Source organism: Elephas maximus, chromosome 1, assembly GCF_024166365.1.
Source record: "Elephas maximus indicus isolate mEleMax1 chromosome 1, mEleMax1 primary haplotype, whole genome shotgun sequence".
In the NCBI taxonomy this organism is placed as follows: domain Eukaryota; kingdom Metazoa; phylum Chordata; class Mammalia; order Proboscidea; family Elephantidae; genus Elephas; species Elephas maximus.
In genome coordinates this window covers 77,057-100,319 of record NC_064819.1, presented here as the reverse complement: position 1 = coordinate 100,319, position 23,263 = coordinate 77,057, and the positions used below count along the sequence as shown (strand labels likewise).

The 23,263-nt window shown below is 41.4% G+C and overlaps 1 protein-coding gene across 1 annotated transcript in view; it reads right to left on the bottom strand.

The window, feature by feature from the left end:
• Positions 1–23,263, bottom strand: part of PLCXD2 (phosphatidylinositol specific phospholipase C X domain containing 2) — an 86,535-nt gene that overhangs the window by 61,968 nt on the left and 1,304 nt on the right. The window lies entirely within an intron of this gene.

Below are 23,263 nucleotides of genomic sequence, written 5' to 3'. Positions count from 1 at the left end.
CAAACATACAAGAATTATTAAAGGAAGTCCTTCAGTTTGAGAACAAACAACATCAGATGATAGCCTGAATGTAGGACGCAAGACCATACCAGCCAGATACCAACCTAGGAAATGAACTCTCAAGGATTAATCAAAACCAAAAGATTTACAACAGGGAACCAGAGAGGTTAATCAGTAAATGACAACATCAGAATAATAAAAGAAGGAATAAACAGTGTAGGTATAGAACTTACAAACAGAGAGGAAGTCAAGGCAATATCACCTAATAAAAAACTAATTCAAACTTAGGAAAATAGGAGTAAATTTCAAGGTAACCTCAACCTCAAAGAAAGTTAACAAACATACTCATCAAAATAAAGAAGAAAAACATAAAGTCTTAGTAAACACAAAATCTACAAAAATGAAAGAAAAAAATCCAGAAACTAAAGGAATTCAGCACAGAAGAGTAACAGGAACAAAGAAAACATCAGCACCACAAAAAAAAGTGCTACAAAATGACAGCAATAAACTCACACCTATCAATAATCACAATGAACTTAAATGGCTTAAATGCACCCATAAAAAGACAGAGAGTACAGAATGGATTAAAAAACAAAACAACAAAAAAAAATCAATATGCCATCCAAAAGACACCTTAAAACAAAACAAAACAAAACAAAACAAAACCCAGTGCCATCAAGTCATAAAACACAGTCATAAATATATTAAATATCAAAGGATGGAAAAAAAAATATATCAAGCAAACAGCTACCAAAAAAGAGCAGCAGTGGTAATATTAATCTCAGATAAAAGGGACTTTAAAACAAAATACAACATAAAAGACAAGGAAGGACACTACATAATGATTAAAGGGACAATCCACCATGAGGACATAACCAGAATAAATATCTACACACCCAATGACAGGGCTCCAAAATATATAAACTCTAACAGCACTGAAAAGAGAAGTTGAAAGTTCCGCAATGATAGTAGGAAACTTCAAAACGCCACTCTTGGCAAAGGACAGAACATCTAGAAAGAAACTCAACAAAGATACACAAGATCTAAAAGCCATAATTAACCAACTTGACCTCATAGACATATATAGAACACGTAATGGATTGAATTGTGTCCCCCCAAAATATGTGTCAACTTGGTTAGGCCCTGTGTCATTGTCCTCCATTTTGTGATTTTCCTATGTGTTATAAATCATAATCTCTGCCTGTGGTTAAAAGGATTAGTGTGGGATTGTAACACCACGCTTATTCAGGTCACCTCTCTGATCTGATGTAAAGGAAGTTTCCCTTGGTTGTGGCCTGCACCACCTTCTCTCTCAAGAGATAAAAAGGAAAGGGAAGCAAGCAGAGAGTTGGAGGCCTCATACCACCAAGAAAGAAGCACCAGGAGCAGACTGCATCCTCTGGACCCAGGGCCCCTGTGCCTGAGAAGGTCCTCAACCAGTGGAAGATTGAGGACAAGGACCTTCCTCCAGAGCCAACAGAGAAAGAAGCCTTCCCCTGGAGCTGACACCCTAAATTTGGACTTTCAGCCTACTTTACTGTGAGAAACCAAGTTTCACTTTGTTAAAGCCATCCACTTGTGGTATTTCTGTTATAACAGCACTAGACAACTAAAACAGAACACTTCATCCAACAGCAGCAAAGTACACATTCTTTTCCAGTGCACCTGGAACGTTCTCCAGAATAGACCACATCTTAGGCCACAAAACAACCCTCAACAAATTCCAAAAAACTGAGATAATATAAAGCATCTTCTCTAATCACAATGCCATCAAAGTAGAAATTAATAACAGGAAGAGCAAGGATAAAAACCAAACATATGGAAACTGAAAAACACCTTGCTTAAAAACCACTGGGTAATAGAAAAAATCAAAGATGGAATAAAAAAATTCCTAGAATCAAACAGGAATGAAAATATATCATACTAAAACCTCTGGGACACAGCAAAGGCAGTGCTCACAGGACCATTTATGGCAATAGAGTCACACATACAAAAAAATAAAAGGGACACAATGAAAACATTATCTACACAACTTGAACACATATAGAGGGACAGCAAAAGAAGCCCATAGCTGCTAGAAGAAAGAAAATAATAAAGATCAGAGCAAAAATAAATAAGAGAACAGAAAAACAACAGAAGGAATTAGCAAAACCAAAAGTTAGTTCTTCAAAATGATCAACGAAATCGACAAACTGTTGGCTAAAATAAGAAAAGAAAAACAGGAGAGGAGGCAAATAAGCCAAAGAAGAAATGAAATAGGGGACATTACAACAGAGCCAACTGAATTAGAAAGGATCATAACAGAATACTATGAAAAAGTATATTCCAATAGATTTGAAAACCTAGAGGAAATGCACAAATTTCTAGAAACACACTACCTACCCAAATTAACACAATCTGAGATAGAAAATCTGAACACACCCGTAACAAGAGAAAAGATTAAAAAGGTAAAAAAAAAAAAAAAACAACTCCCAAGAAAAAAAGGCCTGGCCCAGACGGCTTCACTGGAGAATTCTACCAAACATTCAGAGAGCTTACACCAGTATCAAACTATTTCAGAACACAGAAAAGGAAGGGACATTTCTAAATTCATTCTATGAAGACAGCATAACCTCGATAAAAAAACAGGCAAAAACACCACAAAAAAGAAAATTACAGACCAATACCTCTCATGAATATAGATGTAAAAATTCTCAAAATTTTAGCCAAAAGAATTCAGCATCATATCAAAAAATTATAATAATAATACACCACAACCAAGTGGGATTCATACCAGGTATGCAAGGATGGTTCAACATTAGCAAATCAACATAATCTACCACATAAATAAAATAAAAGAATCACATGATCATCTCAATTGACACAGAAAAGGCATTCAACAGAATTCAATATCCATTCTGAGAAAAACTCTCATTAAAACAGTCATAGAATGGAAATTCCTCAACATAAAAATGGGCATCTATACAAAACCAACAGTTAACATCATTCTTAATGGAGAGACGCTGAAAACATCCCCCTCAAGAAAAGGAACAAGACAAAGATGCTCTTCAGCACTACTCCTATTTAACATTGTGCTGGAAGCTCTAGTTAGAGCAATAAGGCAAGAAAAAGAAATACAGGGCATCCAAATTGGTAAGGAAGAAGTAAAACTGTCCCTATTTGCAGTTGATACTATACACAGAAAACTCAAAAGACTTCACGAAAAAACTACTGGAACTAATAGAAAGATTCAGCAGAGTGGCAGGATATAAGGTAAACACACAAAAATCAGCTGGATTCCTATTTACCAATAAAGAAGACGACAAAAAGGAAATCAGGAAAGCAATACCATCTATAAAATCTATAATAGCCTCTAAAAAAATAAAATACTTAAGAATAAATACAACCAGGGATGCAAAAAACCTATACCAAGAAAACTACAAAACACTACTGCAAGAAACCAAAAGAGACCGCCATAAATGGAAAAACATACCATGCTCATGGAGAGGTAGGCTTAACATTCTGAAAATGTCAATTTTACCCAAAGGAATCTACAAATACAATGTAATTCTGATCCAAATACCAAGAGCATTCTTTAAAGAGAAAGAAAAAATAATCATTAACATTATATGGAAAAGGAAAAGGCCCTGGATACGTAAACCACAATTGAAGAAGAAGAATAAAGTAGGCGGACTCACACTACCTGACCTGAGAGCCTACTAACTATATAGTTACAGTAGTCAAAACAGCCTGGTATTGGTACAAGGACAGATACATTGACCAACTGAATAGAATTGAGAACCCATATGTAAATCCATCCATCTATGGTCACCTGATCTTCGACAAAGAACCAAAGTCCATCAAATGGGGAAAAGACAGTCTTTTTAACAAATGGTGCTAGCAAAACTGGATATCCATCTGCAAGAAAAATGAAGCGGGACCCATACCTCACACCATATACAAAAACTACTTAAAAATAGTCAAGACCTAAACATAAAATCAGAAACTATAAAGATCACAGAAAAAAAAAAACTGGGTCAATGCTAGAGGCTCTAATACACGGCATTGATAGGATACAAACCATAACCATCAATACACAAACACCAGAAGATAAGCTAGATAACTGGGGTCTTCTAAAAATTAAACACTTATGCTCATGAAAAGACTTCACCAAAAGAGTAAAAAGAGAATCCTTCAGACTGGGATGAAATTTTTGGCTCTGTCAAATCTGAGAAAGGTCTAATCTCTAAAACCTACAGGAAAACCTAACACCTCTACAATAAAGATACAACTAATCCAATTACAAAATGTGCAAAGGATATGAACAGACACTTCACCACAGAAGATGTTCGAGTGGATAACAGACATGAGGAAATGCTCTCGATCACTAGTCATTAAGAGAAATGCAAATCAAAACCACAATGAGATACCATCTCATCCTGACATTACTGGCATGACACAAAAAAAAACAGAAAATAACAAATGCTGGAGAGGCTGCGAGGAGACAGGAACTCTTATGCACTGCCGATGGGAATACACAATGGTACAACTTTTTGGAAAATGATATGGTGCTTCCTTAAAAAGCTACAAATACAAATACCGTATGATCCAGCAATCCCATTCCTAGAAATATATCCTAGAGAAATAAGAGCCGTCACACAAACAGACATATGCACACCAATGTTCACTGCATTGTTCACAATAACAAAAAGATGGAAACAACCTAAGTGCCCATCAATAGATGAATGGATAAACAAACTATGGTACATACACACAATAGAACACTAAGCAATAAGAACAATGATGAATCTTCAAAACATCTCACAACATGGATGAATCTGGAGGACATTATGCTGAGTGAAATAAGTTAATCACAAAAGGACAAATATTGTATGAGAAGACTACTATAAAAACTCATGAAAAGATTTACACACAAAAAGAAACAATCTTTGACGGTTACAAGGGAGGGGAGGAGTGAGGAGGGAAAAACACTAACTAGACAATAGATACGTGGTAACTTTGGTAAGACAATACACAATACTGGGGAACCAAGCATAACTTGTCCAAGGCAAGGTCATGTAAGCTCCATAGATACATCCAAACTCCCCAAGGAACCAAATTACTGGACTGAGGGATGTGAGGACCATGGTCTTGGGGAACATCTAGCTCAACTGGCATAACGTAGTTTACAAAGAAAAAGTTCTACATTCCATTTTGGTGAGTAGCATCTGGGGTCTTCAAAGTTTGTGAATGGCCATCTAAGATAGTCCACTGGTCTCACCTCATCTGGAGTAAGGGAAAATGAAGAAAACCAAAGACACAAGGGAAAGATTAGTCCAAAGGACTAATGGACCGCAAGTACCACAGTCTCCACTAGACTGAGTCCAGCACAACTAGATGGTGCCTGGCTACCACCACCGACTGATCTGACAGGGATCCCAATAGAGGGTCCCAGACAGAGCTGAAGAAAATTGCAGAACAAAATTCTAACTCACACAAAAAAGATCAGACTTACTGGTCTGACCAGGCTGGAAAAAGCCTGAGAATATGGTCCCCCAGACACCTCTTCGGCTCCGTAATGGAGTCACTCCTGAGGTTCCCCTTTCAGCCAAACACTAGACAGGCCCATAAAACAAAATGAGACTAAACAGGCACCCACCAGCCCAGGTGCAAGGATGAGAAGGCAGGAGGGGACAGGAAAGCTGGTAATGGGGAACCTAAGGTCGAAAAGGTGAGATTGCTGGCATGTGGTGGAGTTGGCAACCAATGTCACAAAACAATGTATATATTGTTTAATTAGAAGCTAGTCTGCTCTGTAGACCTTCATCTAAAGTACTATAAAAAAGAAAAAATTTTTTCTTTTAGTATGATGTTAAGTACATCACAGTAATCAAAAAGGATTGTTAATAATAGCAACAATATATCCAAAACTTATGCTTATGCTGTGCTAGGCAATATTCTAAGCACACTGCATGTATTATTTAAATCTTAAAAACTTTGTAAAACAGGTACTATAATTATCTCCATTTTACAGATAAGAAAACTAAGGAATAAATAGGTTAAGTTTTTTTATTCAAGGTTACATGACTAGTAATTAGAATTTTTTTTTTGAACATTAGATGGAGGTTTACAGAGCAAATTAGTTTCTCATTAAACAATACACATACTGTTTTGTGACACTGTTGCCAACCCCACAATACGTCAACACTCTCCCCTTCTCAACCCTGGGTTCCCTATTACCAGCCTTCCTGTCCCCTCCTGCCTTCTCATCCTTGCCCCCTGGGCTGGTGTGCTCCTTTAGTCTTGTTTTGTTTTATGGGCCTGTCTAATCTTTGGCTGAACAGTGAACCTCAGGAGTGACTTCAGTACTGAGTTAAAACGGTGTCTGGGGACCATGCCGTCAGGGTTTCTCCAGTCTCTGTCAGACCAGTAAGTCTGTTTTTTTTTTTTTTGTGAGTTACGATTTTGTTCTACATTTTTCTCCAGCTCTGTCCAGGGCCCTCTATTATGATCCCTGTCATAAAAGTCAGTGGCGGCAGGCGGGCACCATCTAGTTTGCTGGACTCAGTCAGGTGGAGGCTGCGGTACTTGTGGTCCACTAATCCTTTGAACTAACTTTTTCCTTGTGTCTTTGGTTTTCTTCATTTTCCCTTGCTCCAGACCAGGTAAGACCAGTGGAGTATCTTAGATGGCCACTCAGCAGCTTTTAAGAGCCCAGATGCTACTCTCCAAAGTAGAATGTAGAACATTTTTCTTTATAAACTGTTATGCCAACTGAGCTAGCTGTTCACCGAGACCATGGTCCTCCACAGCCCTCAGCCCAGTAATCTGGTCCCTCAGTGAGTTTGGATGTGTCTATGGAGCTTCCAGGTCCTTGCCTTGGTCAAGTTGTGCGGGTTCCCCAGTATTGTGTACTGTCTTAATAATTAGAATTTGATCCTAGATACTCTATAACAATAGAACTTTTTCTGATTACTTCTCTATACTGCCTCCCATGTGCATAAAAATTAAATATGGTGATAAAATACTTTAATATATAAGACTTAAAAATAAACATGTTTAGTACAGTATTTATAGAAAAAACATGTTGAGTTACATCACCTGGGTGGTGCAAGCCATTAATGTACTAGGATACTAACCAAAAGAGGCACTTCAGAAGAAAGACCTGGCAATCTACTTTGGAAAAATCATCCACTGAAAACCCTGTGGGGCACAGTTCTACTCTGACACTCGTGGGATTGCCATGAGTCAAAACCAACTTGACAACAACTGGACTGAATTTAATCTCTATGAATATTAAAATAAATTTCATATTGTTGTGGTCATTGTGTGCCAGAAAGTCAATTAATTCCAAATCATAGCAACCCTACAGGACAGAGAAGAACTGCCCCATAGGGTTTCCTAAGCTATAATCCTTACAGGAACAGATTGCCAGGTCTTTTCTCCCATGGAGCAGCTGGTAGGTTTAAACTGCTGATCTTTTGGTTGGCAGCCAAGCATTTAACCATTGCGCGATCAAAGTAAACCATAATTTCCCACGTTAAAATGTTTCTGTGGCCTGAGCTCACGTTGTTGTTGGGTCCACTGAGTTGATTCCAACTCATAGCTGACTCCATGTGACAGAGTGTAACTGCCCCATAGGGTTTTCCAGGCTGTAATCTTTATGGGAGCAGACTGCCAGGTCCTTCTCCCGCAGAGCCTCTGGGTAGGTTCAAACCGTTGAGCTTTCATTTAGCAGCCAAACACGTAACCGTTGTGCCATCAAGGCTTCCTGAGCTTACAACATACTCATTTACAGAAGTATGTACAAGAAGTACCCTTATGGTTACCGAATATAGCAGATTTGTTAAAAACAAACCAAGCAACAACACCCAAAAGACACTTACAGTCTCTGGAAAAATCCCATTGTCCCTTAACTTCCTAGTTTAATTACGTGTATGTGACCCCCCCTCACAGTCACTCTTCCGTCAACTCATCTGGCTCCATCAAGCAAATTTAACTGCTCTGTCCTCTGCGCTTCACAGCGTCTTGTTCACATTTGATGCCTTAGGAAACTGTGTGGTAATCATCTCCATCTCTCTCTCTGCCACCTGACTGTGAGTTTCTGAGATCATGATTATGCCCAATTCAAGCCCACATCTCCATACTTGGAACGCTTCTGGCATATAGCTGACACTGGACACATGTATACAGGATAAATGTAAGCACGCACTGTTGTTGTGTGCTGTATAGTCGATTCTGACTCACAATGACCCTACAGCACAGAGTAAGCTGCCCCACAGGGTTCCCTAGGCTTTGATCTTTACAGGAGCTGACTGCCAGGTCTTTTCTTCCACAGAGCTGCTGGTGGGTTCAAACCGCCAACCTTTTGGTCAGCAGCAGAGCATTTAAACATTGTGCCACCAGTGCTCTTTACAAGCATGTATACATAAACACATAGATGCTCAGAGAGCTGCCTAAGGCTGGAAAGATGTCCTGATTCCTCTCCCAACTTCCTTTGGTCCACCCATCTTCTCTAAAAGCTGGAGTTCACTCCCTGCACCTTTTCACTCCCGGCTCCATTCATCTCCATTTGTCCCTCTAGCTTTCGAATTATCTGGATCAATGAAGAGAAATGTGTCAGAAAACCAAAAAACAGGACAGGAAGAAAACAGAAAGGGGGATTAAAGGAGGAGCTATAATAAAATACCGCATTAACAAATTTAAAAGAATCCCAGAGAATAGATTTCCCGCAACTTCCGCCTATGTAAATTGTCTTCTGATAAGACCCTTGGGGCCTCCCCTTCCACACACCTCAATTAGGTGCCTGGGGAAAACGCAGCTTCTATAGAGACCTTGACTCCATATTGGCAAGTGCAGCAAGGCTGGGGCCCCTTCAGGACATATAGAATATAGCCAACATGAGGCCCAGGGTCAAGATCAGGGGGCCATTTGGTAGCCTCCAAAAGCAAAGACTAACATCTTTAAACCTTCTTGCTAACCCAAAGCGATAAACTGTGATCAGCCCTGGAAGACTTGATCTTCTCCCAAGGGGCATATGGGAGAGTGTTAATAATAATAGTCAAACTGCTGAGAGAGCCAAAATCGGAGCAGGCCATGCGGCCAATTTTGTTTTTAATCAGTGGCCTGTTAAATTCTTAATTATTTACAATGGAGCAAAGCAACTGTGTAAGGCCGAAAGCTTAGAAGCAGACAGTGTTTATCAAGTAATTTTATGGGCTGAAAAGCCAAGGAAAATTGCACTGTCTGAGGACAGACGCTGGCCTGAGAATCAAGAGAGATGGTTTGAGTCCACCCCCGACTGGCTGGCTGGGCTACAGAGGGATGGAGTAAAACCAGAGGTCGGAGCACTCTTTTCAGATCTGGAATATTTTCAAATGAAGTATTAATATGTGGAACAAATACAAGTATAGCTGCCCTTGTTAAAGGCCTCTCCCTGCCAGCCTCCACCCTGGCCCTGAGGGACACCAAGCCTCCGCAGGGCCCTGCAGGGCACCGTGTAAATTCCACTGCCCTAGATATCCTCCAAATCACTCCAATATCCTATAATTCAGGTGAGTCAAAGGGTGTCCAATCCCATGAATAGGAGATATTCTAAAGCCCTAAACATATGGTTGGGTATCTATTCTCTTTTGAAAGATTTTCTCTTCCTCAAGTGAAGTGTCCAATATATCCCAAACTCTATCCAAGCATAAGATATTGTATAAACAAAACAAAACAAAAAACATTGCTGTCAAGTTCATTTTGACTCACAGCGACCATATAGGTAATTCATTATTAAGAAATTATTTTCCTATTAATCTAAACCCCCTATTCTGCTTAATTAGCCTCCTGCTCTGTCTCTGGACAGATGGTATCATCTTTCGTAAAGTAATCCCTCACAAGGGGCTTCCCCTGATGAACCACCTCAACTCTGAGATAATCATATTTTCTTTACTAGCGTTTTGGTTTTTAACACCAAAGAAAGGCTAATTCCAAGGTTTAGGGGAAAATGGGAAAATGTTCAAGGCAGGAGGAAGTGCTGTATTAAATATTCTACTGAAGGAGTCTGCTGCTTGAATGAAGAAAACCAAAGACATAAGGGAAATATTAGTCCAAAGGACAAATGGGCCACAACTATCACAGCCTCCACCAGATTGGGTCCAGCACAACTAGATGGTGCTGGCTACCACCACCAACTGCTCTGACAGGGATCACAATAGAGGGTCCCAGACAAAGCTGGAGAAAAATGGAGAACAAAATTCTAACCTCACAAAAAAAGAACAGACTTACTGGTCTGACAGAGTCTGGGGAAACCCTGAGAGTACGGCCCCCAGACACCCTTTTAGCTCAGTCATGAAGTCACTCCTGAGGTTCACCCTTCAGCCAAAGATTAGACAGGCCCATAAAACAAAATGAGACTAAATGGGCACACCAGCCCAGGGGCAAGGACTAGAAGGCAGGAGGGGGCAGGAAAACAGGAAAGCTGGTAATAGGGAACCCAAAGTCAAGAAGGGGAGAGTGTTGACATGTCATGGGGTTGGTAACCAATGTCACAAAACAATATGTGTACTAATTGTTTAATGAGAAGCTAGTTCTGTACAACTTCATCTAAAGTACAATATTTAAAAAAAGATTAAAAATTTTTTTTTCAAAAAAAAAAGTCTCCTGCTTTTTTTATTAAACCTCTTGGTGCAACCCTGGTTGGAGGTATGTGAAAAAAATAGTATCTGATGACTGTGGTAAAGTCACTAACAGTTGCCAATTCCCAACTGGTCTGTGGTACAGTGCAAACAGCTAACCCCCAAAGAGATGCCAATATGGTCAGGAAAACTGTTAAACAAGAAATGCCAGAATTCATGCAGAACTGGCAGAAGACTGGATGAGCACAGGGGAACGTCATCTATCTGGGATTAGAAGTTCAGCACAGACATCCTGAAAGAAGTAAGATCTTAGTTAAAATGTAAAAAATTGTTATTAAAAAACAAGGATACCAGCCTGTTATGGATTGATGGTGTCCCCCGAAGATATGTGTTATAAATCCTAACCTCTATGCCTATGGTTAAAGTCCCATTTAGGAATGGGTTGTCTTTGCTATGTTAATGGACAGGATTAGCATAGGGTGTCTTGAGTCAATCTCTTTTGAGATACAAGATATTAAACAAACAGGAGAGATCAGGTACAACAGATGCCAAGACACATGGAGAACTCCAAGGAACCAGGAAGCAGAAGCCGAAGAGACAAGTACCTTCCTCTAGAGCCCACAGAGAGAGAAAGCCTTCCCCCCTAGAGCCAGCACCCAGAATTTGGACTTCTAGCTACCTAAACTCTGAGAAAATAAATGTTTGTTAAAGCCATCTACTTGTGGCATTTCTGTTATAGCAGCACTAAATAAGACAGAGCCTTACAACTCAAACCATCTTGTATAGGGTAAAATAGTAGATGTGGGTGTGGGTAGGGGTTTGGGCAAATTGTGAAATAGAAGATTTTGCTCTGAATCATCTCCACTGGGCTCTCTACATTCTTCTTTCAATCCTGAAATGTCCCACTGGTACCTTAAACTCAGTATGCCCCAAACTAAGTGTATTGCTTCTGTCCACCATGCCTAAACCTGTTCCTCCTCCTGTATCCCTATTTCAGGGAAGGCCATCACCTTCCTCTCAGATGCCCAAGCCGGTTATGCCTTCTCTTTTACCCTCCAACTAATCTCCAAGTCCTATTGATACTTCCTCCCAAATACCTCCTGAATCTGTTCTCTTTGCCCACACTGTCGTTTCCCTTCTCAGGTCAGTAACACCTCCCACTTGATGACCATATGAGCACTCTACCTGCTCCCCTTGTTTCCAGTCCTTCCTCAAACCAGTACATTTTGTGGACTGCAGCCAGAGGGATCTTTCCAAAACACAAAGCTAACCTTGTTACTGCCCTCTCCACTCCTAATAAGGTAAAACTAAATGACTTTAACATGACTTATTATTATTATTATTTTTTATTAGATCTCTCAACATCTGGCCCCTGACTATCGGTTCAGTCTGACTGCAAGTCATTCCCCTACTTAAAACTACCCAGTGAACAGTTTCAGTTCATTAAATGGGTCATTCCCTCACTTCAAAGGCTTCGCCCACAGTGTTCCTTCTCCTAGAACACTCCTGCTCTTGTTCCTCTTATCCTGGGGGCTGAGTCTATGTATTGGTCAGATTTCAGTTTATGCATCACTTTCCGCAGGAGGGGAGCCCTGGTGGTACGGTGGTGAAGCACTCGGCTGCTGACTGAAAGGTCCGCGGTTCGAACTCACCAGCTGCTTCGTGGGAGAAAGACATGGCAATCTGCTTCTGTAAAGGTTTACAGCCTTGGAAACCCTATGGGGGAGTTCTATTCTGTCCTATAGGGTCACTATGAGTCGGATGGTAACAGATTTGGTCTCCAGAAGGCTTCCCTGGACTCCCAACTCTTGTTAAGATGCTCCTTCCAGCAGTAACCTATACCTTTCCTATGATCCTTCATAGCATGTTGTGTTATAACTGCTTGATTAGATGTCCATTTCCCCAATAGATTGTAAGTAAAGACAGGGAACATGTCTAGAGTGTTCATTACTCAATCATCAGTGCCTAGGAGAGAGTCTGGTGTACAGAAATAACACATACGTGTTGAATACAGTGAAAGAACCCATGACTTTCTCATCATTACCCCTTAGTATCCCTAATACCTGATGGGCCATTTTGTTTCACTTCACCCTTATTATACAGTTATTTTAGGGACTTTCACCCATTCCTGACCAAGTCTTTCAATGGCTGCTTTTTGCCTTCAGGATATCATTCGATCTTGGCTGCCATACAAGGCCTATTAGGATCTAGCCCCCTCCTGCCTTCTCAGCCTCATCTCCGTTTCTTTAAAGTAATTCTATGCTCTGACCACACCAGACTGCTTGGGTTTCCACAAGGTCACCACTCCTCAGTACCTCTGCATTGTAACACTCTTCTCTACACCTGTAATACCTGGCAGCTACTCTTTGTTCTTTATGACTTAATGTCAGGGTCATCACCTCTTGGAAGCCCAATCTACCAAGCTTCCCTCCTCTGACCAGTAATGGATTCGGGTATTGGTTTTCTGAGTTTTACAGCAACCCTATGCATTCTTCTGTTACAGTGTTTGAAGTCTGACTTTCACCTCTCTTTTAAGATTATAACTTCATGAAGACTAAGGAGAAGAATCTTATTAATCTTTGTATTCACCTCATCTAACACAGCTTCTGTTACTGTAGTTGGGGTCATCAAGTCAAATTTCAACTCATGCAACCCCAGGTGACAGAGTAGAACTGCACCATAGAGTTTTTAGCCTGTAATCTTCACAGGAGCAGATCGCCAGGTCTTTCCTCCAAGGAGCAGCTGTAGGGGTTTGAACCAACAACCTTCTGGTTAACAGCCAAGCTCTCAACTGTTGTGTCACAAGGGCTTTTTATCTAACGCAGTACTTGGCACGAAAGGTCACTCATTAAATGTCCTCTGAATGAATGCTCTTCCTTTAAATGAATACAACGTCTTCTGATATAGGCAGTAAGAACCAAAAGAAGCAAAGCCAATAAAAAAGTACCAATTTTTTTTTTAACCAAATTAATACAACGTGCTCATATAATTTTCATGAGAATCCATGTGAGCACCTCCTGCCAGGACTGTGAGCTGAGCACAAACTCAGGGAGGAAGGATGAGAACACTGTCTTCATCTTTATCTGTCTGGCATTTTTAAAATCTGGTTTCAATTGCCTTTAAAAAGATTGCTTTCATTATATAAGCCTCCAAATCATATATGTTTATAAAATATTCATTTCAGGCTGACAGCTTCTAGGAATTTTTCAGTTCCCCCATTACTGCAGACTACTGCTCCATTCCAAGATATTTGCATACAGGGTACAAATATTTCCTTTTTTCTCCTTCGCTCTGATGCTGTCAGGTCTGTGGGGGAGCAGTACTAATAGAATATTCTCTCAGAAGAAATGATATTTTACAGCCAGGAGCTCTAGAATATTTAGAATGTAAAAAAACACTGCTACTCTCTTAAAAAGTTTCATCTGCTTGGGAGATAATGAATCCAAGAAACACTACCTGTGTTTCACTGCTGTTGTTGTTGTTTTTGGCTGCCATCGAGTCGGCTGCCCCTTCACGGCAACTGTCCTAGTTATCCAGTGTTCTATAACAGAAATACCACAAGTAGGCGGTTTTAACATACAAATTTATTTTCTCACAGTTTAGGAGGACAGAAGTTTGAATTCACGGTGCCAGCTCTCCGGGAAAGCTTTCTATCTCAGCTCTGGAGGAAGACCTTAGCCTCTTTTGAGCTTCTGCTCTTGGGCGACCTTCATGCGGCCTTGCATCTCTCTTCCTCCATCGCTGCTTCTTTAATCTCCTTGTTTAATCTCTTTTCTATCTCAAAACAGACTGATTCAAGACATGCCCTTTACCAACCCTGCCTTATTAACATAACAAATACAACCCATTCCCAAATGGGATTATAACCACAGACACAGAAGTTAAGCTTCACAACACACATTTTTATTTCAATCCGTAACAGCAACCCCACGCACAACTGAGCAAAACATTGCCCGGTCCTGCGCCACCCCCCTGATCAGTGTGGATCAGACTGCTGTGATCCATCAGACTTTCAGTGGCTCATTTTTTGGAAGCACATCACCAGGCCTTTCTTCCTAGTCTGTCTTAGCCTATAAGTTTTGCTGAAACTTGTTCAGCAACATGTAAGCCTCCGCTGACAGAGGGGCGTTGGCTGTGCATGAGGTGCCCTGGCCAGAATCGAACCCAGGTCTCCCATACAGAAGGCAAGAATTCTATCACTGAACCACCAACAGCCTCCCTGTGTTTCACAGATGACATAAACCTAGACATCATATTACAGCAATGCAGGCCTGTCTGGCACAACCCATTTTATCTTGAAGATATCTAGAGACCTACTAAAGTAATCCTCTCACGTACTCTTTGATCCTTACGGGTGTTAAGCAATACAATCCAAATTCCTATAGGTGTTTAATGACACAAGTGAGAAAGCAGGAGGGCTCCTGCTTAATCACACGTGTAAATGTTCAACCAAACTTAGTCACAGATCTCTGCCACTTAAACTTGGTTCTTGATGTGTGTTCAAATTCTTTTCAGACACACAAACACACCCACCTACTATCACGTCTTTCAATAATTCCTCCTCTGTAGGCCTGGCTGGAAGCTCTAATTAGGGTTGATCAGCATTTGTAAAATGGTTTTTACTTTCCCCAAAGGCAAAGTTCCAAGACTTTAAAGCACTCTGCTAGCATTACCTTTCTTTCCTGTGCCTGCACTCATAAGCTCCTAGAGGCTGGGAGAGACGTGGAGCCAACTTGGCCCAATTCAGTCAAGGTCACGTCCAATGATCACGTCACAGACACCAAATCCTCAGCCGCAAAAGCATGGCGAGAGGGCAGCATGCAGGTGGAAGCAGCCCATTCTAGGATCTGAAGTGTCAGTGGGCAGGTTTTGTGGGATATTCAGGAGAGATGAACCATAAAAGGCATTAGAATTTGGGCTCTTTTGAGGATGAGGCTGAAGTCATAGCTAAGTGTGTATGTGTGTGCGACGGGAGGGGCAATACGTACATGTGTTGGAGGGGGTGATGAGGGAGCTATTCCCATGGCTGAGGAGGGGGTTATAAAACATGTATAAATACCTGTTGAAAGGAAAGCCTTTTGTGATAGTCCCACTTTGGGGCTGGGAACAAAATGCCTGGGTTCAGAGGGCAAGTGACGGGGAATTCAGCAGCAGCAGGGTTCACGGTCTGGCCCAGCTACAGAAAGCCAAACTTTCCCAAGGCTTTGGATGTCATAAGGTTCCACAGTGTGGCAGCTGAACTTGGGGTGGCTAGACAGGACACAGTCAGAAGCCAGCGTTTTCTGGCCCCCTTGACCAGCCACCCTCATGTGGTATTTAATACTTCCTGGTAGTGATATCCTGGGCAAAGCCCCTGCATCCTTCCCTTGACTCTAAAGCCCTCTGGAGGCGATGACTGCTTCCGCTACCCCGATCTGATCAGTCACATAACAGGCATCTGGCTTACTCTGACCGTCAGCTCTTTATCAAGACCGTAAATGACCTGAGGGTATGGACGGCAAACCCTACCTTTTTATCTTTTAATAAATGATTATTGTGGTTGATAATGAAAAGGCACATAACACCAGCAATTATTATTATAATAATATAGTGTGTATTATGTGCCAGACAATATTCTAAGTGGGCTATAGGAATGAATTTATTTAATCTTCACACCAAAAGAGGTAGTGTCATTATTATCTGTTTTACAAAGAAGGAAACTCAGGCAAAGAGGTTAAGTAATTTACCCAAGGTCACACTGCTTAGGAGGGGCAGAACCTGGATTCAAATCGGATCTAGCATTCACACTTTTAGTTAATGGACCATGATCCCGCTCCTCACAGACGTGTGATTCTGGAATTCCATGTGGCTTTTGGGTGAGCTGTGCGTGGAGGGAGGGACTAAGGAAATGAGGAACCTTCCTGGGAAATAAACCTATTAGTGGCAATCACCAAAGTCATAATCTTTGCTTATTTCTCACCATAACCACTTAAAGAGAAAACAAAAACAAAAGAAAAATAAACTATTCCCACTTGAGACCATTTTGGAGCCATGTCATTTTTTTTTTTTCCCCTTGACTGAATCATCCTGGTAAATTCCGCTTCCCCCTTGGTTTTCCTGTCTCAAATTCTTTAAGAGACTGGATTTGTTCCTGGGCCAACTCATGGCTCATGATATCCTCAGAGTGTAGCCACAATTTATTTTGCACTATTTTGGGGGTGGTCTTCAAATCTCTGTTAGATGCACAGACCTAGCCCAACTCTACAAGTAGGGTTTGAGAAATGATCCTTTCATCCTGACCCATGTCACACATATGGGACATGACTGCATCTCCAGGGCACACCCCACAGGACCACAGGGAGACGAGAGCTAGAAATCACTAAAGGGCCAGGGAAAAATGTCATAAGCAAAAGGACAGGCTCCCAAAAAGGTAAGAAAGAAGAGACAGGAGTAAACATCGGCACAACGGAACCAAGAACCATCTGAGAACAGTCAGCAGTGAGGGGAGCCTGGGGCAGGACTGACACTGGAATGGGACAGACGGGGTTATAGGCCAGGTCAATGGAAGGACAGTGATGAGGGGAGCAAGAAATGAGAGCCGGGTGAAGGGGCTGCCAGAGAGAAACGATGTGAAGCTCTGCTTTGACAAGGGAAGAGAAGAAGGCAAGAAGGATTCAAGGCCAAAGAAATGCCCCCAAGACAGGCGTTACACAAGAGTTCTGCTTCTGACTCTTCTGACCACTTCACTCCACCTTAGAACTTTCATTAGGACAGGGTTCAGTGATGAACTCTAGCTGAGGCAATGGGGGCATTATGCTAAATAACAAGGGACGGACTGGAAAATCTTCAGGTGCCTCTTCAGGAAAGGTGAAACTGAACAACCTGTTCAGTTTATGGATTGGAAATGACAGTGGTTGCGAGCTACTTTTCCAGCAGTCTTACTCTCCAGTTTCATGCATTAAATTATTTGCCCAACAGTTGCCAACGACTGATTTGCTACCCTCTACTATCAAAAAAAAGAAAAAAATTTTTTTTTTCTTACTAGGCCTGAGGATTATAAAGAGAAAGAAGTCATGTTCTCTGTCTGTAGGCTGCTTATAGATTACAGGGAGACAGGCACCTAAAAAATAACAATGTGTTCAGAAGCATTACGATAAAGGTATAACGAAGGGTTATGGCGAGACAGAGAGGGAGTCCTTCAGCCATTTCCTAACTGCACCCCTATTCCTGAGCTCAATTGGTTCAGTTCACCTAGAAAGCCCCCTTCCCAACTCTGGCACCCATGCTGGATTCACTGAAATCCTGACTATTCTTCAAATCCCACGTCAAATGCCGTTTTGTTAACAAAGTATTACTAATTTTAAAAGCTGGAATTAATCTTTCCATTACGCCTGCTTCTATACACTTTATAACTGTTTTAACATTTACTCCAATTAGGTATTTTTTTATGATTATTTTTATTGTGCTTTAGGTGAAAGTTTACAGCGAAGATTAGTTTCTCATTCAAACATTATATGCAAATTGTTTGTGACACTGGTTGCAATTCCCACAATGTGTCAGCACTCTCCCCCTTTCCCTTTTCACTCCAGGATCCCCATGTCTGCTTGGCCAGGTTTCCTGACCCTTCCTGCCTTCTTGCCTTTGGGCAGGTGTTGCCCATTTGCTCTCGTCTACTTGACTGAACTAAGAAGCACATTCCTTACGTGTTATTTGTTTTACAGGCTTGTCTCATCTTGGGCTAGTTGTTTTTTGTTTGTTTACTATATATGGTGAAGGTACACACATGTAGGTCTCTATCAATACATTGTAACCTCCTGTGTCAGCAGGTAGATGCCTGATTCATCTTTGGGTCTCCAACAGGTCTGAGCACTGGTCCTCTTACAAGGCATGTGGCGTCTGCTGAGGTGAAAGTTTATATAGAATCAACAAATCTACAGCCCCTTCTAAGATGGCTAAAGTGAGCACACCCTGCTTCATGCTGGCAATTGTGCATCTTTGTTTTCACAGGCCAAAGATAATTTCTTGTTTTGAAGAGGTATAAAAGAAATGACCTTTAGATAGATCTAAAATGACTCAAATGTTTTTCTCATCTATGTTTACACTTGGACCAAGAACAGGAAAACAAAAATAAATACTGAATTAATCAAAGAATTTTAACTCTGGAAGTACTCTGTATTTCATTTAACCCAATATCTTAATTAAAAATTTTTTTAAAAAGCTAAGTACAGAGAAATTCAGATACTTCTGCTAGATCACAAAGCCAGAATCAACAATATCAATTTTCCAGACCCTGGGAGACTACAGTTGAAAAAAGAAATAGCACTAATATAGAGGAAAGGAATTCATTGAAAAACAGCCTACACTATAGAACAATATTTTCCTATATCAGCCCTTTTGTCCACAGAGAATATCAGGCTCTCATTAACGTTAATGAAGATGTTTGTAGGGTTTTTTAATTTAAAAATCGGATTTTCCTACTTCCCAGACCCTTTACCCTTACAGCATCGACTGATTCTATATAGTCGGCCATGAGAACTGTTCTGAGGTTCTTCCCCTGGATGTTCCAACACATGTGGGTGACGCTGCTCATCAGCAGGTGTTCTGAACAGTTGCAGAAGTGAGATAACCCATTGTGGCTCTGCTGAGAGGTACACGCTCACACGTCTCCCATCACGACTTAGGCAAACGCACACGTGGCAGGTACACTCCATTCTGACAGCTTACTCCATCCAGCTCTGCTATCTTGACAGAATCCCTGCCCCTTCCTTGCCCTTTCCCAGCTAACTGCTGCCCCACCACCATCCTGATGGATCTGATTCAGTCTTAGAGACGCCCCAGATCAGCACACACATGTATAACCACACACACACACGTGCACACACGCACTAAAATTTGAATTTAAAATTAACTGGGTTCCGATTCTGTACGTATACACACACACGTATACATATGTATGTATGTGTATACATATATGTATATGTGTGTGAGAAAAGACCTGGCAATCTGCTCTAACAAAGATTCTAGCCTAGGAAACCCCATGGGGCAGTTCTACTCTGTCCTATAGGGTTGCTGTGAGTCAGAAGAGACTGGATGGGACACAACAACAACAACATATATGTGTGTATGTATATATGTACACACACACACATATTTATACATACACACATACATATATAGTCAGCCCTCTGTGCCCATGGGTTCTGCACCCATGGATTCAACCTACCACAGATTGGAAAAAAAAACCAGTTCTAAAAAGCAAAACTTGAATTTGCCCAGTGCCAAGCACTACACTGAAATGCACATGAAGGAAGTGAGGTGTCGGCCTACCCTGCTGTAGCCTTCGGCCATTTCACAGATTCTCAGTCTTTCTCCAGCACTCACTGTTTGAGCGTTGTTCACCTCTTGTCTTGTCATTATTCCCTAAACAATACAGTCCTAAGAGCTATTTACACAGGGTTTACATTGTATTAATGAATGTAATTAATGAGTAATCTAGGGATGATTTAAAGTATATGGAAGGATGTCCGTAGGTTATATGCAGATACTAAGACCATTTGATATAAGTGACTTGAGCATCCAAGTATTTTGGTATCCACAAGGGGTCCTGGAACCAATCCCCTTGGATACTGTCATGGACTGAATTATGCCCCCCAAAAATGTGTGTATTAACTTGGTAAGGCCATGATTCCCCATACTGTGTGGTTGTCCTCCATTATGTGATTGTAGTTTTATGTTAAAGAGGATTAGGGTGGGAAGTAACACCCTTGCTCAGGCCACATCCCTGATCCAATGTAAAGGGAGTTTCCCTGCAGTATGGACTGCACCACCTTTTATCTCTCAAGAGATAAAAAGGCAAGGGAAGCAGGCAGAGAGTTGGGGACTTCATACCACCAAGAAAGCAGCACCGGGACAGAGTGCATCCTTTGGACCTGAGGTTCCTGCACCGAGATGCTCCCAGACCAAGGGAAGACTGATGCATCACAAGGATCTTCCTTCAGAGCAAACAGGAAGAGAAAGCCTTCCCTGGAGCCGGCACCCTGAATGTGGACTTCTAGCCTACTGGACTGTGAGAGAATAAACTTCATTTTGTTAAAGCCATCCACTTGTGGTATTTCTGTTATAGCTGCACGAGGTGATTAAGACAGATACCAAGGGATGGCTGTATATATATATATATACACACATATATGTACATATATACATACATATATACACACATATACACGTATATATACGTATATATATACATATACATATAGTCACCCAGATATATAATATATATACATATATGTGTCTATTTCTTTATCTCACAGTCGTATATAATCACTCAGATAAATTTTAGACCACCTACTTTCAAACATTCTTCCGTTCACCACAGAGGGTGGTCTATGAGAGCTGGTCTGTGTTACAGCCTGTTCCCCACTGCTCTGCACTTCCCAAGGCTGCCTTAGTGACACAGGAACAGTGCGTGGGTTTTGGAGTCAGCTACATTGTTAGTTCTGCCATTTACTGTTTGTGTGACCGTGCAGAAATTACTTAACCTCTCAGGGTACAAATTTCCTTATTTCCAAAATCAGGATACTGATACCTACTTCATGGAAGTATAACATTTTGAGGTAATGTAAGTGAATGGGTACTACATGGTAGCACTTAGGGTCATGGTTAAGATTGTGTGTCAACTTGGCTGGGCCACAATTCTCAGTGGTTTAGCAGTTATGTAATGATGTAATTTGGCAGTTATGTAATAATGTACTCATCCTGTATGGTGTTATCTGATGTGATCAGTTAGTTGTAAGGGGAGTTTCCTTGGGGGGGGGTGTCTATGTATATATGTGTGTGTGTTTATATATAGAGATAGACACATGAACTTTCTGGCAAAGCTCACTCACTTGCTCTGGATCCTGCATCCAGCTCGTCATCATCTGACCTCTGGTTCTTAGGACTTGAGCCAGTGGCCTGCCATAGTGCCTGCAGATCTTGGGATCTGTTGGCCTTCATAGCCTGTAAGCCAGCAGCCCACCGTCTTACTCACTGACCTTGGATTTGTCAGCCTCTGCAGCCCATGAGCCAGCCGCCTGCTGTCTGACCTGCCAATCTTGGGTTTATCAGTCCCTGGAGCTACATGAGTCAAGAGAAGCCTCCAGCCTGATGCTTGACCCACGGACTTGGGACTTGCCAGCCTCTATAACTGCGTGAGCCATTTCCTTGAAATAAATCTCTCACTCTGTTTGTATGTGTGTGTATACATATATATATGTATATATATGCTTCTCTAGAGAACCCAGTCTAAGAAACTTAGTAAATAATAGCTATTATGGTGAAGGTGATAATGAGGGGGGAAAGGAAAAGGGGAGGGGAGGGAGATGCAGGTCCCCACTTCCTGAATGCCTTCTGTATTTCAGAATTTCTTAGCAAGGCTTAGTAGGACATGATTGTTAGTCCTTATCTGAGGAGTAGTAAACTGGAAATAGTGGGAAGAGAACTAGTGGGGGGCGGGGGTGGGTCCATGAATGGCTAACACTTAACAAACTTAATATGTGGTTACTATTATGTGAGTTTATATATACACACACACTCACATCCATTCCCCCACTGGGAAATGGGCATATCACAATAGTGAATGCAGCATCTTTTGAGAGGCCCAGGCCATTTTTTGTTGATTAGCAAAACTGGACTTCACAAGGCAGAATGAATAAATTCCTAATCATAGAATTTCTAGTTACAGCAGTAGGTCTGGGCTGTTTACTCCTCCTGGAAACTCTAGTAACTGTGAGATACCCTATGGATCACAGAAAAAAATGCCCAGCTACTTTCTGGAGTCACAGAGTCAGAATACACAGCCAAGCCACTGGCAGAGCTGCTGTTACAGTCTAAGCCGTCCAAAGCACAGAAAGAAAAGAGGAAGCCCCAACCTACACTGAACATGCCCAGGAGAGAGCCATATAGGGCCTGCCTAAGATGACATTCTATTTGCAAACACATGCTAGCTGCCATACCAATCCACAATAAAAATTCCATAGCAAAGCCTGAAGACAAATGACTAATGTGAAAGGTGGCCTGTGCATCATTTTTGTGATGACTCCACAGGTGTCAACTAAACACGAAAAAGACCTGTTCTGAAGCATAGCCATCGGGCATTACCCAGCAAGCTGTAGCCAACAGCTAATAAAACACAAGTAGTCATAACCATAAAGAAATTCAGCAGCCCTTTCCTTGCTTAAAAGCAACCAGGGCCCATGGGGACAATGCACCTGGAAGATCTCCAAAAAAGAAGAAAGGAAAAACCTGCATTGGAAGCCAGTGCCCCTCTTCCTCATGCATAGAAAGCAAAGATCTGGGGTTGCATGAGGTCATCTTTTCAGCCAGCAAAACGGCAGACTAGTACAGGGAATGCCTGGGAGTTTGCCTGGTAATCTCTGGGCTATCTTCAATCGTTACGCCTCCAGGTGAGACACATGACTGGCAGTAATGGGTCCCCTGCTCTGAGGAGTGTTTTGTCCAGCATGCTAGGGCAAGATCACTGTAGCCCAAACTTCCTTTCCTAGAATTCATGCTTTAACCAGTATTTGAGTGGAAGGAAAAGGGCACATTTAACACATCGAATAAGAGTGCTATCAAGGTATAAAACGTCTGGCCGAGATAGTGGTTGGAGCAGAAGTGCCTTTCAAGGCTGCAGTGTGCCT